Source organism: Carcharodon carcharias, chromosome 13 (assembly GCF_017639515.1).
Source record: "Carcharodon carcharias isolate sCarCar2 chromosome 13, sCarCar2.pri, whole genome shotgun sequence".
Classification (NCBI taxonomy): Eukaryota; Metazoa; Chordata; class Chondrichthyes; order Lamniformes; family Lamnidae; genus Carcharodon; species Carcharodon carcharias.
Genome location: NC_054479.1, coordinates 24,305,887 through 24,324,546, shown reverse-complemented (window position 1 = coordinate 24,324,546; position 18,660 = coordinate 24,305,887). Strand labels below are relative to the sequence as shown.

Here is an 18,660-nt window from a genome sequence, read left to right as displayed (position 1 = left end):
CGCAAAGCTTGAAAACTGGGGCCTGTTGGGCCCAACTCTTTAAATTTCCTCAGCTGGAGGGCTATTTGATACTCTAAAGCTACAAACAGCATTTTCCCATCCTCCAGGCCAAGGAAATTTAAAAGAGTTCAGCTAAGCTGTTTAGTGTTCAGGCCAGAATAGAGACTAAACTAAAATAAAAGCAAACCACTGCAGATACTGGAATACTGAAATAAAAACAAAGTTCTTGAAAAACTCAAGTCTGGCAGCATGTGTGGGGCAGGGTGGGGGGGGTGGGGGGGAGAAACAGAGTTACCATTTTAAGTCCAATATGACTCTTCTTCAGAGCCCCCAAAGAAGTTATGATGAAGTTCCTAAGCTCTCAGAGTTCCAAAGGAGACTCAGATTGGACCCAAAACATAAACTCTGTTTCTCTCTCCATAGATGCTGCCAGACCTGCTTAGTTTTTACAAAGTGTACACTGTTGTTAATGCTGCCTTTCAGAAGAGACATTAAACCAAAGCCTCATATAACCTCTCAGTTAGGCATAAAAGATTCCATAGCATGATTTTGGAGAGTTTTCCCTGCCACATCCTGACAAATATTTAATCCTCAAACAACACTAAAACATCACCTGGTTATGTATTTAATTGCGCTTGTAGGAGTTTGCTCAGTACAAACTGCAGACTGTGTTTCCTAAATTGCAAGTGTCCACACTTCAAAAGTATTTGGCTGTAAAGTGCTTTTGGATGTCCTAAATAGTGAAGCTTTATAAAAGTTAGTTAGTTCTTTCTTTCTGTCTTCGCATTAAAAGCCAATCTCAAACACTGTTAGATTCAATTTCTAGTAAACGGTAGCTGAAATCAATTTGTGCACTAAATATGAGAAGAAGCTGGCACAGATTAAATTGCTTTGTGGTATCTTGAATGCATGATAAGAGCAATATTAATAAAAGTTCCTTCCTTATTTTGTATCCTTAATTCTCTATTACAATAGCTTAGTTGATTATAGATAACTAAGAACAAAATCACATTATCTCTGGTTCTGTGTCAAGATCACAACTGGATAGGCAATTAAATTATTTTCAGGTCTCTGCCAATGAGACTCCATCAATGTTTTTATATTAAGAAATTGCAGCTAGTAGTAAATATTTTGTCACGACCTCTGCATCAGCAATAGCAACCTTCATATAGCATCTTTTAATGGGGTAAAACATCCCAATGCACTTTGCAGGAGTGTTATCAAACAAAATTTGACACTGAGCAATATAAAGAGCTATTAGAACAGATTAGCAAAAAGCAAGATAGGTTTTAAGGAGCATCCAAAAAGAGGGTAGAAAGAGAAAGTGTCTTAGAGGTCGAAGGATGAAATTCCATAGCTTTGGGAATACCACAAAAGCACTTTCCGTCTGCTGCAGATAGAAATATAGGGCAGAGGTTTCTGCCTGCCCAGCAGGCGTGGAGCCAATCCCCGCCGAAGAAGCGGGCCCCGCCGCCATTTTACATGGGCGGGCCAATTAAGTGATGTTCGGTGGGAAGTGCTATGCACTTCCTGTGCGGGCGGGGGGGATTCCCCAAAAGCGAAAGTGCGCTCTTTTGCGCATGTGCACAAAAGAGCGCAAATCTCCCTGAGGCTAAATGATAGGACATGTTCATAATTCACACTATAAGTTTATTAAACTTTTAAAATCCCTACATGAAACCTCATCCCGCTGGTGGATGAGATTTCATGTTTTTCTATTGCTCGCCGGGGCTCCTGGACTGCCCACCAACCTTAAGGTTGGACGGGCAGGTCTTTTAATTGTTTCAATGATCCTGTTAACGGCCTCAATTGGCCATTGATAGGTCGGCAGGAACACAGCTGATTTGGCTGTCCCCCCGCCTTCCTGAAAATTTAAATGGGGCGGGATGACATGGGGGTTCCCCCCGATGTCATCCCGCATCATTTTACATGTCGGCGAGCGGGCACCGCCCCCTGCTCGCCAACGGCAAAATTCTGCCCATAAACTACCTGACTTAGCTTGTTGCTGTAATGGTCAATACCCACATTGTTGTCGGTCTTCCAAACTGGAGTACACCAACAACTTATATTTATACAGCATCTTTAATGTAATAAACTATCCCAAGGTGCTTCACAGGAGCGTTGTATGACCCTGTGCACATAAGGAGATAGGTCAGATGACCAAAAGCTTGGTCAAAAAGGTAGATTTTAAGGAGTGCCTTAAAGGAGGAAAGCAAGGTAGAGAGATGGAAAGATATAGAGAAGGAATTCCAGACTTTGTGATCTAGGCAACTGAACGCACAGTCACCATCAATGGAGCAATTAAAATCAAGGATGTTTTAGAGGCTAGAATTAGAGAAGTGCCGATATCTCGGAGATTTGTGGGGCTGGAGTACATTACAGAGATAGGGAGGGATGAGGCCATGGAGAGACTTGAAAACAAGTTAAGAATTTTAAAATCAAGATATGCTTAACCGGGAGCCAATGTAGTTCAGTGAACACAGGCATGACAGGTGAACGGTATTTGGTGTGAGTTAGGACACAGGAAGGAGAGTTTTTGGGTGACCTCAAGTTAACTGAGGGCAGGATGTGGGAGACCAGCCAGGGGTCCATTGGATTAGTTAAGTCTAGAGGTAACAGAAACATAAATGAAGGTCTCAGCAGCAGATGAACTGAGGCAGGGGAGAATTTAGTTGATGTTATGGATGTGGAAATACGCGGACCGAGTACTGGCATGCATATGTGGTCGGAAGCCCTTCTCCTGATCAAACATGACACCAAGGTTGCGAACCATCTGGTTTCATCTCAGACAGTTGCCAGGGACAGGGATGGAATCAGTAGCTAGGTAACAGTCAACTAAGAAGCAGCACACTCCTTTCATCCCACTTAGTACATGATCCATGACAATACATGATCCATGACACTGTGGAACACTGGAGAAGCAGTGGGCACCCCAAATGGTAACCTTTGGTACTGGTGCACCCCATTGTGTGTATGAATAGTAAGCTGTTCCTTCTCTTGCCAGCAATTTGTCATGAAACTATCATATTTTTCAGAACATTATTGTGGCTTATTGTAAAGTAGATTTGTTCTGACTGTGATTTAATTGAATTGGTGTCAGAAAGAGTGCAAAGTTGAAATTATCAAAAGAAGTTGGGCGTAAAAGGCATTTGAAATGCGAATGAATAAATACGGATGAGGGCAGCATGCAGGGTGTGAAGGAAATTTGCATTTTTAGATAAGTGAAGCCATCGTTTAGGTTTCAAACGGATGATAGGATATTTACAACGAACAAGATAAGCAAGGCCAAGCAGTATGTTTATTTTTCCCAAAGGTATTGATCATATTGGAGACATGAAAGACTTTTATACTATGGGATTTTTATACCATAGAGAACAATGGAATTTACAGATTAAAGAGAGAGAAACATACTTAAAGAAGGATGGAAGGCTATTTTTGAGGGCCATGTAAGATCTAAACGGAGTGTGTAAAACAGCCTTGAAAAAAGCCTCCAGCCACTTTTGCAGAAGTCTGCTGTATCCGGTAACCAAAGTTGGAGAAACACCTTTGGAATTCCACTGTCAAGTGGGTGCTGTGGTAGATTTGCTAGATTGCCTATCTAAATTTAAAATCTATTTCGGACTGTTGCCTTAAAGAATGTGTGTAATTGGGAATCAGGCTAATTAGAAATTTTAGGGTTTGTTATAGTATTAAGTAACTAATCTTGTGTATATGCTTGAAATCTTTTATTTTGTTAATAAATGTTTAAATTTAATTTTTAAGATCTAAAGGTGTTAGCAGACTCATTACTTCTGTATTCAGTGTACCAGTCTTCTTGTAATAAATACAAATTTTAAAACCATTGTGATAGCATGGCCAAGTTTTGCTTATGGATTTAGTCTGCCTAGCATGCTTCACCTGCCATGTCATAACAAATTCTAATTGCAACTACCTGTATGTATTTGATAAATCTATCTCACTGAATATCTTTCTATTGGCTAAATTAGAAAACAAATCTTCACTAGTAGGCAGTGGGTAAGTATCATTTTCAATCACCTTATTTACTGTTTGCTTATAATCTCCACAAATCTCAATGGACCCATCTGATTTTTGAACGAGCCCATTCATTGCTCTACATCTTTTAAACTGCCCCAGTTCTTTCTAATCTATCCAGCTCATTTCTTACTGCTTTGAACTGTACATAAGGCACTGGCCTAGCCTTGCAAAATGTCAGCTGTACGTAGTCCTTTATCTTGACTTCGGTCTTGTGATGCCTAATTTTAAAATTGGTCCTCCTTGCTCAAAGATCACTTTGTGCTCTCTTAGCATATCCTCAATGACAATCCGGGGTCGAGAATCTGGATAATTTCTGGGTCCCCACCCTGCGCTGCAGCTGCGCGCTTACGCAACACAATTGTCAAATGTAAATCCACTAATTGTACTAGAGGCTAGCTCGATGCTCCATTAGTAGCACCGAGCATTACCAAGAGGTGGAATCTGCCTGCAGAATACGTGCAGCAAATGCAGGCAGCAGCCATGATGGGATTTACCACTGCCTTGCAGAGGAGAGGAGGCAATGCCTTAGATTGCCAGAAGCCTCAAAAGTTGCCAAACGGCTAAAATGAAATATAATGCGCATGATCCAGCACAAGTTCCCCCAGGTCCCAAAATCTTTCAGCTTTAAAAAAAGGCCCTTTACTTCTGCCCGTATTGAACCTGACAGTCATAGAGCCTATAGAGGTTGGGTCATTAAGTATATTCAAGGCTGAGATAGACAGATTTTTAATCAGTAAGGGAATCAAGGGTTATAGGGAAAAGGTAGGAAAGTGGAGTGGGCTCTAAGGGCCGAATGGCCTACTTCTGCTACTACGTCTTATGGTCGTGCACTCAAGTGCATCACACTGCTTGGGTTCAGAAATGTATAAATTGAAAATTGCTTTCTCCCCCTCCCCAGCCCATTAACAAGCTCCTCAAGGAGCTTAATTGGAAGAGAGGGGGTTCTCCATTCCTCCCTCTCACCCTTGCTTTGAAAATTGCACTGCCTTCCAGAGTCGGCAGGGTCTAGTGCCACCCCACAAGCAAAAGGAAATCAAGTCTCATGTCTCAGTAATCCCTATTATATCTGGTTCCTCCCAACACATTGTCGCTATGACTCCCATGTTTTATGATGAACACAATGTGTATTGCTGTACAGATATTTTAATTCATTTTTAATAGGAATTCCTTTCACTTCATGTTTAACCATCTCTTTAGACTCCCCCACCACCACCCCCCTCCCTTACCTCATTCTTTCCCATGCTCTCCTGCAGTATTTTGTTTACATTTAGGTTGCTTACGTTTTGTGTAGATTCACCCCCTCCCCCGTCTTACTAGTTTAAAGCTTTTGCCACCTCCCAATTCACTCTTTCCACCAGGACATTGGTCCATTCCAATTCAGGGAGAGCCCATCCCATCAGTACAGCGCCTCCCTGTCCCAGAACTGGCCCCAGTGTCCCATAAAAAGGAACTCCTCTTTCCCACACCAGTGCTTCAGCCATGTATTAATTCTCCTGATCTGCCTACTTTTCTGCCAGTTTGCATGTGGTTTGAGCAATAAACCAGAGATTATTACCTTCAAGGTCCGCTTTTTAATTTACACATCATCTGTTCCAACATGCACAGCAACAACTGAATTAGCCTCCCCACCACCACTTTACAAGTTTCTCTCCAGCTGCCCTGGCACCAGGTAGGCATCACAACTTTGGGGATTCTTGTTCTTGGCTGCAGAGGACATTATCTATCCCTCTAATCCTCTATTCCTACCACATTTCTATTCTACTATTCCCCCACCCCAATGGACTGCCTTTTTAGCCTTGATGCCTTGACCTAATTGTGGCTGCCCTTCTCGCAGTCTTCCATCTTGTCCTCATAGGTAGTGAGTACATCATACCTGTAGGACTGGATCAGTGTCTGCAGGGTCACCTTCTCAGCCACTCCTAAATCCCCTCTGCCTGGCTCCCTATCAGTCACACCATCCCTTTTCCTGAACCTGTGTTTTCCTCTGAGGCGTGACTGTATTCTGGATGAAACTGCCCATAAATTCCTCCCCATCCCCTGTATGTTTTCCTGTAACCCCAACTGTCTACGTCCTGAAAATGATGGGCAGGGACTCTGACTGGCAACATTTGCAACTGACAGGGGAAGTGAAGTAAGATAATCTGTGTTCACCAATGTAAGCAATATGGGAAGATCATTCCATTCAGTTAGGAGTAGGGCGAGATATTATGGTGTGACTTGTATGCCAAGGTGCCTAAGTCGACCACTGGTTATCTGAAGGGTTAGAACTATCACATACGTATGAGATATCTTGCAATGATGGGCATGCCTGTTTTATTTTGTAATAGCCAAGTCCACATACCCCTCTAAACATCATTTGAACGGTCAGGAAACAAATTACATAAAACGCTCTCTCTCTGGTTTCCCATTTTCCATTTTAGTTGCCACCAAAAGTTCCTCAACAATTCGTCACCAACACATGGATGCAGGATAACCAAAAGCTCATAAAATATAATTTTATAAACCCCATTGCACCACGACAATTATCTTCAGATACTCGGAATTTCTAGGAAAATTATTTTTAGTTTCTTCCCCCACCCAAGCAAAGAATATTTTAATCGTTTTTGACCAAATCAGTACTCCACAACACACAGCTAAAATAGAATTATTCCACAACATACAGTCAAAATAAAATTATTTACAAAGCCATGGGTTGACTCCTATGGTTAGCCACCAAAAATGTAGGTGTGTTGCCAGAAACGACCATAAGTAACATCTGATTAAGTACAGAATCATGTAGCATGGTGCCTTTTCAGCAGTCTGCATGAACTCTGATGACCAGATAATTGCACAACTGTTGACAGACGAAGCTTTAGTTAAAAACTGGTAAGACATGTGTTCTACAGACAACCATTGGGGAGGATTAAGTAGGAGAGAACCCTCACACTGCTGCCATTGCTATTCTCTAGCTAAATTTTTAAGTCAATTTTTTTTTGTCAATTTCCTTAAATAAGACAGGTTCAGACTTATCCTGTCTGTTTATATTTAAAGGAATGATGTTCACAAGGTGGCATGATAGACATGGGTGAACAAGGACAAATTAGTAACAAAGGCTGTTGCAGGCTTGTGTTATGCCATGTGATACATGCCTGCTGATAAAATGCAATCTAAGTTAACAAGTGTGACATTTTTGGAGAATCTGTTTTGTTAATACTAGCACAGAGCAAATACCATTTGCGGTTACCCAAGCTCCAGAACTGAGGATGAAAGGCCTACAAAGCAGCTACACTTTCACTAAGATTGCAAGTAAAAATTTCTGACACACTGGTGCTCTTTTCTCCAGAAAAGAGAAGTATGAGGCATGACCTGATAGAGGTCTTTAAGATTATGAAAGGGTTTGATCATGTAGATAATGTTTCCACTTGTAGAGGAGATAGAACTAGGGGCCATAAATACAAGATGGTCACTAAGAAATCCAATGAGGAATTCAGGAGAAACCTCTTTATTGAAGGGTGGTCAGAATGTGAGACCTGATATCACATGGTCAAGACAAATGGCATGGATGCATTGAAGAAGAAATTAAATATCAGCTCAAGAGCAAAAAGAATAGAAGGATTTTCTGACAAGCTTTGATGAAGTGGAGTGAGAAGATGCTTGTGTGGAGCATACTTACCAGCAGAATTCAGTTGGACTGAATGACTAGTTTCTGTGCTGTAAATTCTACATAACACATTTATGTGAGACTAGATCACGTGTGAGCTTGGAATAACAGCATAATCACACTCTTGGAATGAGAAAAACAAAAATTAAAATTTAATGCCACAAAGAAAAGCTCAAGGCTATGGCTTTCTCACTGGGTCAGGGAATGTTTACTGGGGAAGAGGGAGGGGGAGGGGGAGGGGAGAGATCTAATGGAGGTTCTGAGAATTATGAAAGGATTTCAGATGGTAAATAGTAAAAGATTGGTCGCACTGTTTCTGTGGAATTGTTAACAAGGAAGCAAAAAATCACAATTATCACAAGAACAAAGAAGGAAGTTATATGATAATTTTCACATGCAAGCTGCAAATCTGAAAACCGGACACATCAAAAAACGGCACTTTTATTGAACCTCATCAACCTGTAGCACGGTAAGTCCCTGACCTGAGCCAACATGACCCGAGCCAATACAAACCTGCTGACCACACCTGACCTTTAGAGTGGGATGTCCCTGACCCGAGCCGACACGACCCGAGCCAACATGAACCTTATCGACTGCAGTGACTTATAGTGTGGGAAGTCCAGTTGCTTGTCTGCATTCAACATGAACCTCGCCAATCGCACCCAACCTTTAGTGCTGGAAGTCTAGTTGTTAGTCTACACTGTTTACCTTGTGGTTTTTGTGGTGAACATGTCAAAAAGACCATCATATAATCTTATGGCTAATAATGAGAAAAGGAAATGGAAGCATAATTCAGTTATCAATTGCTTAGAAAGTACAGTTGTTGCAGAAACTTGACCAGTGTGCACCTGTGAGGCAACTGAGTGAGCAATATGGGGTGGGTATCACCACCATAAACGAATTAAAGAAGCAGAAAGGACAACTGTTGAAATTTTATATTGAAACTAATTCACAAAAGGTAATGAATAATAGGAAAGCTTCGCATAGGTTGAATGATGAACATGATCAGGTTATGATGAAGTGACCCATTGATCATTAAGCAAGCTAAGATCTAGCATGGAGAAGGTGCACGTGAGTACACGACAGGTTAGTAACAGAAATTCAAGGAGCGTCATGGTATCAAGTTTTTGGAAGTTTGTGGTGATAAAGCAGTTGCTGAAAAATTTAATGATGGGTTTACCAAGCTGATTTCAGATGAAAACCTTTTGCCTGAACAAATTTACAATGCTGACAAAATGCGTCTGTTCTGGCGGTACGTCCCTACGAAAATGTTAGCAATGGCTGAGGAGAGTGCATCAATGGGTGTTAAGGATGCTAAGGATAGACTGACTGTCCTTGGTTGTGCCAATGTGCTGGCACACACAAATGTAAATTGGCTATAATCAGAAAGGGCAAAAGTCCCAGGTGCTTCAAAGATATTTGGACATTACCCATTCACTACTATGCCAGTAAGAGAGCCTGGGTAGCCAGGGACATGTTTTCTGATTGGTTTCACAGCTACTTTGTACCAGAGGCATGTTATTTCTTATTCATTCATGGGATGTGGGCGTCACTGGCTGTGCCAGCATTTATTTCCCATCCCTAATTGCCCTTGAGAAGGTGGTGCTGAGCTGCCTTCTTTAACTGCTGCAGTCCATGTGGTGTAGGTACACCCACAGTGCCATTAGGGAGGGAGTTCCAGGATTTTGACCCAGCAAATGTGAAGGAGCAGTAATATATTTCCAAGTCCAGATGGTCTGTGGCTTGGAGGGGAACTTCCAGGTGGTGGTGTTCCCATGTGTCTGCTGCTGTTGTCCTTCTAGATGATAATGGTCGTGGGTTTGGAAGGCACTGTCTAAAGCAGCTTGGTGAGTTCCTGAAGTGCATCTTGTAGATCGTACACATTGCTGCCACTGTGTGTTGGTGGTGCAGTGAGTGAATGTTTGTGGATGGGGTGCCAATCAAATAGGCAGCTTTGTCCTGGATGGTGTCAAGTATTGTTGAAGCTGCACTCATCCAGGCAAGCGGACAGTATTCCATCACACTCCTGGATTGTGTCTTGTAGATGGTCAATAGTGGTGAGTTACTCGTCACAGGATTCCTAGCCTCTTACCTGCTCTTGTAGCCACAGTATTTATATGGGTAGTCCAGTTCAGTATCTGATCAATGGTAAACCCAAGGAAGTTGTGGGATTCATTGATGGTAATGCCATTGAATGTCATGGGGCGATGGTTAGATTCTTTCCTGTTGCAAATGGTCATTGCCTGGCACTTGTGTAGCACAAATGTTACTTGTTATTTGTCAGCCCAGGCCTGGATATTGTCCAGGTCTTGCTGCATTTGGACATGGACGGCTTCAGTATCTGAGGAGTGCTGGAGAAATTAATAGGACTGAACACAGATAAAACCCCAGGGCCTGATAATCTACATCACAGGGTACTAAAGGAGGTGGCCACGGGAATAGTGGATGCGTTGGTTGTCATCTTCCAAAATCTACAGAATTTTGGAATGGTCCCAGCGGATTGGAGGGTAGTAAATGTAATCCCACTATTTAAAAAAGGAGGGGGGGGAGAAAACCGCGAATTACAGACCAGTTAGCCTAACATCAGCAGTAAGGAAAATACCAGGGTCTATTATAAAGCATGTGAGAACAGGACATTTAAAAAAGATCAGCTGGATTAGACAAAGTCAACATAGATTTATGAAAAGGAAATAATGTTTGACAAACCTACTGGAGTTTTTTGGGGATATAACTAGCAGAATAGATCAGGGAGAATCAGTGGATATGGTATATTTTGATTTTAAGAAAGCTTTTGGTGAAGTCCCAAATAAGAGGTTAGTGTGTAAAATTAAAGCACATGGGGGTAATATTTGGCATGGATTGAGAATTGGTTAGCAGACAGGAAACAGAGTAGGAATAAATGGGTCTTTTTCGGAGTGGCAGGCAGTGACCAGTGGGGTACCACAGGGATCAGTGTTTGGGCCCCAGCTATTCACAATATATATCAATGATTTGGATGAGGAAACCAAACGTAATATTTCCATGTTTGCTGACAATACGAAACTTGGTAGGAATGTGAGCAGTGAGGAGAATGTTAAGAGGCTTCAAGGTGATTTAGACAGGTTGAGCGAGTGAGCAAATACATGGCAGATGCAGTATACCGTAGATAAGTCTGAAGTTATCCACTTGGGTATGAAAAACAGAATGGCAGAGTATTATTTAAATGGTGATAGATTGGGAAATGTTGATGTACAAAGGGACTTGGGGTCCTTGTATACCAATCACTGAAAACAAGCATTGCAGGTGCAGCAAGCAGTTAAGAAGTCAAATGATATGTTGGTCTTCATTGCAAGAGGACTAGAGTACAGGAGCCAGGATGTCTTACTGCAGCTATACAGGGCCTTGGTGAGACCACAACTGGAGTATTGTGTGCAGTTTAGGCCGCCTTACCTAAGAAAGGATATACTGGTCATAGGAGGAGTGAAGCAAAGGTTCACCAGACTGATTCCTGGGATGGCAGGATTGTCGTATGAGGAGAGATTGGGCCGACTAGGCCTGTGTTCACTGGAGTTTAGAAGAATGAGAGATCTCATTGAAACGTATAAAATTCTGACAGGGATAGTCAGACTAGATGCAGGGATGATGTTCCAGACCCTCCAGCCCAAGAAAACAAGTCTCAGGATACGGGGCAGGCCATTTAGGACTGAGATGAGGAAAAACTTCTTCACTCAGAGGGTGGTGAACCTTTGGAATTCTCTACCACAGAAGGCTGAGGAGGCCAAGTTACTGATTATATTTAAGAAGGAAATCGATAGATTTCTGGAGTCTACCCATGACAAGGGGTATGGGGAGAGAGTGGAAGTATGGTGCTGAGATAGAGGATCAGCCATGATCATATCGAATGGTGGAGCAGGCTCGAAGGGCCAAATGACCTACTCCTGCTCCTATTTTCTATGTTTCTGTGAGTTGCAAATGGTGCTGAACATTGTGCAATCATCAGTTCCCCACTTCTGACCTTATGATGGATGGAAGGTCATTGATGAATCAACTGAAGATGGTTGGGACTAGGGCACTACACTGTGGAGCTCCTGCAGTGATGTCCTGGAGCTGAGCAGGTTGACCTCGAACAACCACAATCATCTTCCCCTATGCTAGTATGACTCCAACCAGTAGAGAGTTTTCCCCCTCATTCCCATTCACTCCAGTTTTGCTAGGGCTCCTTGATTCTACATTCAGTCAAATGCTGCCTTGATGTCAAGTGCAGTTGCTCTCACCTCACCTCTGGAGCTCAGCTCTTTAGTCTATGTTTGAACCAAGGCTGTAATGAGGACAGGAGCTGACTGACCATCCCAGAACCCAAATTGAGCGTTTGTGAGCAAGTTTTTGCTAAGCAAGTGCTGCTTGATAGCACTGATGACCCTTCCATTACTTTACTGATGATCGAAAGTAGACTGATGAGGCGGTAATTGGCTGGGTTGGATTTGTCCTGCTTTTTGTGTACAGGACATACCTGGGCAATTTTCCACATTGCCGATAAAAATGCCCACGTTGCAACTGCACTGGAACAGCTTGGCTAGAGGTGCAGCAAGTTCTGGAGTACAAGTCTTCAGTACTATTGCCAGAATATTGTCAAGACCCATAGCCTTTACAGTATCCAGTGCCTTCAGCCGTTTCTTGATATCACGTGGAGTGAATCAAACTGTCTGAAGACTGACATCTTGATGCTGGGGACCTCCAGAGGAGGCCAAAATGGATCATCCATTCAGCCTTTTTGGCTAAAGGTTGTTGCAAATGCTTCAGCCTTATCTTTTGCACAGATGTGCTGGGCTCCTCCATCATTGAAGATGGGGATATTTGTGGAACCTACTCCTCCAGTGAGTTGTTTAATTGTCCACCATCATTCACAACTGGATATGGCAGGACTGCAGAGCTTAGATCAGTTGGTTGTGGAATCATTTAGCTCTGTTTATCGCTTGCTGATTATGCTGTTGACCTGCAAGTGGTCCTGTGTTATAGCTTCATCAGGTTGACACCTCATGTTTAGGTATGCCTGGTGTTGCACCTGACATGCCCTACTGCACTCTTCATTGAATCAAGGTTGATCCCCTGGCATGGTGGTAATGGTATGCCAGGCCACAAGGTTACAGATTGTGGTTGAGTATAATTCCGCTGTGGCTGATGGCCAACAGCATCTCATGGTTGCCCAGTCTTGAGTTGCTAGGTCTGTTTGAAATCTATCCCATTTAGCACGGTGATAGTGCCACACCACACAATAGAGGGTATCCTCAATGTGAAGATGGGACTTCATGTCCACAAGAGCTGTATGGTGCTCACTCCTACCGAAACTGTTGTGCACAGATGCAAAATGTAACTCCATTATTCAAAAAAGGGAGGGAGACAGAAAGCGGGAAACTACAGGCCAGTTAGCTTAACATTTGTCATGGGAAAAATGTTATGAGCTATTATTAAAGAAGTTATAACAGGGCACTTGGATAAGCTCATGGTCATCAGGCAGAGTCAACATGGTTTTGTGAAAGGGAAATTGTGTTTAACCAACTTATTGGAGTTCTTTGAGGAAGTAACATGTGCTGTGGGATCAAGGGGAACCGATGGATGTACTGTACTTTGATTTCCAGTAGGCATTTGATAAAGTGCCACATCAAAGGTTATTACAGAAAATAAAAGCTCGTGGTGTAGGGGGTAACATATTGGCACGGATAGATAATTGGCTCGCTAACAGGAAGCAGAAAGTAGGCATAAATGGGTCTCTTTCAGGTTGGCAAGGTGTAACGAGTGGCATACCACATGGGTCAGTGCTGGGACCTCAACTGTTCATAATTTATATAAATGACTTGGATGAAGGGATTGAAGGGATGGTTACCAAATTTGCTGATGGCACAAAGGTAGGTAGGAAAGTAAGCTGTAAAGACGACATAAGGACGCTACAAACAGGTATACATAGGTTAAGTGATGGAGTTTAATACAGGAAAATGTGAAATTGTCCATTTTGGCAGGAAGAATAAAAGAGAAGCATATTATCTAAATGATGAGAGATTGCAGAACTCTGAGGTGCAGAGGGATCTGGGTGTCCTAGTGCATGAATCACAAAAGACAAGTACAAAGGCAAAATACAAGTACAGCAAGTAATTAGGAAAACTAACAGAATATTATCACTTATTGTGAGGGAAATTTAATACAAAAGTAGGGAGGTTATGCTTCAGTTGTACAGGGCACCAGTGAGACCACATCTGGAGTACTATGTACAGTATTGATCACCTTAATTAAAGAAGGATATAAATGCGTTGAAAGCAGTTCAGAGAAGGTTTACCAGACTAACACCTGGAATGGGTGGGTTGTCTTATGAGGAAAGATTGCACAGGTTAGGCTTGTATCCTCGAGTTTAGAAGAGTAAGAGGTGACTTGATTGAAACATATAAGATCCTGAGGCATCTTGACAGGGTGGATGTGGAGAGGATGTTTCCTCTTATGGGAGAATCTAAAACTAGGAGTCACTGTTTAAAATAAGGGGTTGCCCATTTAAAACAGAGATGAGGCGAAATTTTTTCACTCAGAGGGTTGTGAGTCCTTGGAACTCTTTCTGAAAGGACAGTAGAAGCAGAGTCTTTGAATATTTTTAAGGCAGAGATGGATAGATTCTCGGTAAGCAAGAGGGTGAGAGGTTATTAGCAGTAGGTGGGATGCAGATTTCAGGTTACTATCAGATCAGCCATGATGTTAGTAAATGGCAGAGCAGGCTCGAGGGGCTGAATGGACTACTCCTGCTCCTTGTTCATATGTCTTTATGCATCTGGGACAGGCAGATTGGTGAGGATGAGGTCAAGTATGTTTTTCCCTCACCACCTACTGCAGACCCAGTCTCGCCGTTACATCCTTTAGGACTTGGTTACTATGGTTTGTAGTGGTGCTACCAAGACACTCTTGGTGATGGACATTGAAATCCCCCACCCAGAGTGAATTCTGTGATCTTGCCACCCTCAGTGCTTTCTCCAAGGATTGTGGGGAGAGGGTGAGGCATAGGTACGTGGGTACGTGGTAATCAGCAAGAAATTTCCTTGCCCATGTTTGACCTGATGCCATAAGACCTCATGGGGTCCAGAGTTGATGTTGCAAACTCCCAGGACAACTCCGCCCCGACTGTATACCACTGTGCCACCACCTCTGCTGGGTCTGTCCTATTGGTGGGACAGGACTTACCTAGGGATGGTGATGGTGATGTCTGGGACATTGTCTTTAAGGTGTGATTCTGTGAATATGATGATGCCAGGCTGTTGCTAGGCTAGTCTGTAAGACAGCTCCCCTAGTTTTGGCACAACCACCCACCCCCACCAAGCTGTTAGTAAGGAGGACTATGCAGGGTCAACAGGGCTGAGCTTTCCGTTGTCATTTCCAGTGCCTAGGTCGATACCAGTTGGCCCATCTAGTTTTATTCCTTATCCAATTTTCTGTAGCGGTTTGATATAACTGAGTGACTTGCTAGGCCATTTCAGAAGTCATTTAAGAGTCAACCACATTGCTGTGGACCTGGAGTCACACGTAGACAAGACCAGGTAAGGACGACGGATTTCCTTCCCTTAAGGGCACTAGATTGGTTTTTACAACAATCGACAATGGCTTCACAGTCATCATCAGACTCTTAATTCCAGATTTTTACTGAATTCAAATTCCACCATCTGCCGTGGTGAGATTCAAACCTGAGTATCCAGAGCATTACCCTGGGTCTCTGGGTTACTAGTCCAGTGACACTACCACTACTCTATTGCCTCCACCAAACTCTGCACATTGTCAGGTAATTGGAGTTGAAGAAAACTATAAAATCATGTTGCTCTTGGATAATTGTTCAGCACAGCCCTCTGCTGAACTGTTGGTGAAGAACAATGTTTTCGTTGTTTACTTCCCCCCTAACATAATGTCATTAATTCAGCCTCCATTTGTTCATTCCAAGGCATTCTTCAGTCCATGTAATGTAAATATAAGGTCTCCTTCTTGAATAGTATGCTTGGTGCTATGAACAGAGACCTGAGAGTGGAAGGTTCCAAAAGGAGTTTGTAGTTAAGGATGCCATCTACACATCTGGGGCAGAAAATTCCGTCTGGTGGGGGGGTGGGGGCATGGGCTGGCATGGGCCCGGCTGCCGCCCGTGATCGGATCCGCGCTGCCATTTTAAGTGGGCAGGCCAATTAAGGCCCACCCAGCGTTATCTCCCGACTTCCCGACTTCCGTGGATAACAGAATGGTAGTGGGCATGCGCAGACCGCCAGGTCCAATGGTGACCCAGCAGTCTGTTTAAAAGGCGACAGCCTTTTGTAGGCTGCTCACAATGGCCAGTGCTAAGCAGCAGCAGAGGGATTTGGGTGAGCAGGCGCAGGCTGGAGGATGGGCCTGCATCCCTCGTTTTTCTGATGATTGCCTTGCTGCCCTTCTCGAGGAGGTGGCAGCACGGCGGGAGGTGTTGGTCCCCTAGATTGGGAGGAGGAGGCCCCAACCAACATGACGAAACGTGCCTGGGAGGAGGTGGCGGAGGTGGCGAGCTCCTGCGACATGGAGCGGTGCACCTAGATCCAGCGCCACAAACGCTTCAATGATCTGTTGCGCTCTGGCAGGGTGAGCACCATGTTGGCATTGGGCATTTAACCCAACAGGTAGCCTTACCCTTTGCGCAGTCCCCCCCCCACCGTCGCCCCACCCCTCCCATCCCCAAGTCTCAGTGTCGTGACTGCAGTGAATCATTGACAGCATTTTTCCTTTGCGGGTGGGCAAGTAGATAGTGCCCATGCTGAGGTCAGCCTGAGTGAGTCATGAGGAGATGAGTTTTCCCCCGCAGCATGTGTTGATTTAAGTCCCACATGACTGGTTTGGGGGCAACCTGGAGGAGCTGCACCTAGGCGGAGACTCAGAACTCCAGGACATGTCCTAGTCAGGGTGATTAAACTGTGGAAGGGGAGCTTCAAGGTGGCATGGCAACAAACCATCTGCTGCCCTCTACACTGCACGTGCTTGTGCCTCCTTGCTATGGGAGGAAATACCGCGTGGTTCCAAATGTGATGTAGGCAGCATGTGTCCTAGGGGCCGGGTGGGGGGGGGTGTGGTGGAGGGGGTTGCGGGCGGGTAGGGAGCAGGCTTAGCATCTTTGTCTGAGTGATCAGCAGCAGCGGGGTAAGGAGGTACTGGAGGCCTGATATGCCCCACTCTGGTTGGAGTGCACCGTGCGCGAACAGAGTCCATGTGCAATTTGCCCTAATCAATGCTCTCCTCTCTTTTTCAGGAGAAGAATGCTCACAACGCGGTCAAGCGTGTGATGACTGGAGGCGGTTAGGCACAGCTCCCATACTAAGCCTCTTCAAGCAGGAGACCCTTGAACTGGAGAGGCACTATGCAGACTGGTCCACTGGTGTCGGTGAGGCTGGGGTGCCAGGGCCAGGTATTTATGCACAACAGTGAGGTCAGCATTGTTCTCCCAACAGCCAAAGCACTGATAATTATTAAATTAGGTATTGTTGCAACATTGCTGGGCCATTGGTTATGGAAGGTTAAGCACATAACGAGCCAGGGGGACAGGGATGAACTTTGTCATTGTCTGCACGCTAACTAATCCAAGTTCCTTGTTCTTCCTTTTAGCACCATCAGGGCACAGCCGGGAAGAGCAGCAGTAGATGCCCCCTCTCACACTTGAGGGGCCTGAAGTCTCACCAGCATCACACCATTTCTGTGAGGCAGTACCAGCGCAGATACTAGCACCTCAGTGGGAATTAGAACAATGGCTAGTGTCCCGGGGCACAGTGGTGACGGCACTACACACTCATTGGAGGAGCTGGCAGAGACAGAGAGCGCCATGACACCAGCAGTCGGAGGACTGCAGGGGACCAGGCACATGCTCAGTCGGTGCCTGATGATGTGCCTCTGGAGTCGCCTGCGATGCAGCAGGTGCAGGAAATGCAGCCGGGTGTGTGGGAGCATCTGGGGGAGATACATGAGGCTACGCTTGGCTTGGTCTCTGTGCTGGAGGAGTCTACGCGGACGCTTGCTGAAGCAATGAGCCACATGCCCAAATGCCAAGCATCCTCCATGGCAAGAGCCGCGACTCTTGTGGAGAGCCTACATAGGGAAACCATGTCTCGGCGATAGTGGTTGCATGCTGCGCTCTCCACAATCTTGCGCTGGAAAGGGACGACGCTGTGGACGATGAAGACATAGATGCATTGGCTGCTGCTGCACACGATGAGTCCAGCAGTGACTCCAAGGATGAGCACGTACAGGGAAATGTTGAGGGGGTAGATGCTGACCCAGGTATACTCCAGGGAGGCAGGGACACCCGGGTTGCTTTAATCCAATGAACCTTCAGCTAGCACAACACAGACCGACCACCAAGACAAGCCTGGGCTGTCGCCTTGATAACACCTAATTGCAAAATCTGCCAGGTCAGCAGCACTAAGGGCCTTATAAATAAAGCTGAATATCCAACAAATCACTCATTACATTTTTGTCAACCATACACATGCAGAAGAAATGAGGCACCCTCAGCCATGGTCACACATCTGCATTTAATGAGTGAAGCAAAATAACTCATTACAAAGAGAAAGCAATAGTGTTAATAATCAAAAAGAAATCATAAGGACCTCATTTTGGGCCAACAAAAAAGCACCAGTGAAAAACCCATGGTGTGCCGAAGGTACCTTTTGCTTTCATTTATGGGTGCTATGTCTTGGTGCTGCCCCATCGCTTGGAATGGCACCTGAGACAGCTGCAGACTCTACTGTCCTTTTGTCCTTGATGACCTTGGCGGTCATCCTCTGGCCCGTGGAGCCTGTGCTGGCCCCACCTGGGAGGGAGCTGCCTGTTCTGCAGCTGGCATCTCCCCAGTCGTCGCAGCCTCATCGGATGATACAGTCACTGGGAGGGGGGCGGAGGAGCTGCCTCCCTCATCCGGAGCGCCCTGAGAGGAGCTCGCAGAGACAACAGGCAGCTGCTGCGCCAAACATAACTCATTA

The 18,660-nt window shown here is 44.6% G+C and overlaps 1 protein-coding gene across 2 annotated transcripts in view; it reads right to left on the bottom strand.

Moving 5' to 3' along the window:
- The window catches only part of ttc28 (tetratricopeptide repeat domain 28), a 775,554-nt gene that overhangs the window by 255,705 nt on the left and 501,189 nt on the right, over nt 1–18,660 (bottom strand). The window lies entirely within an intron of this gene.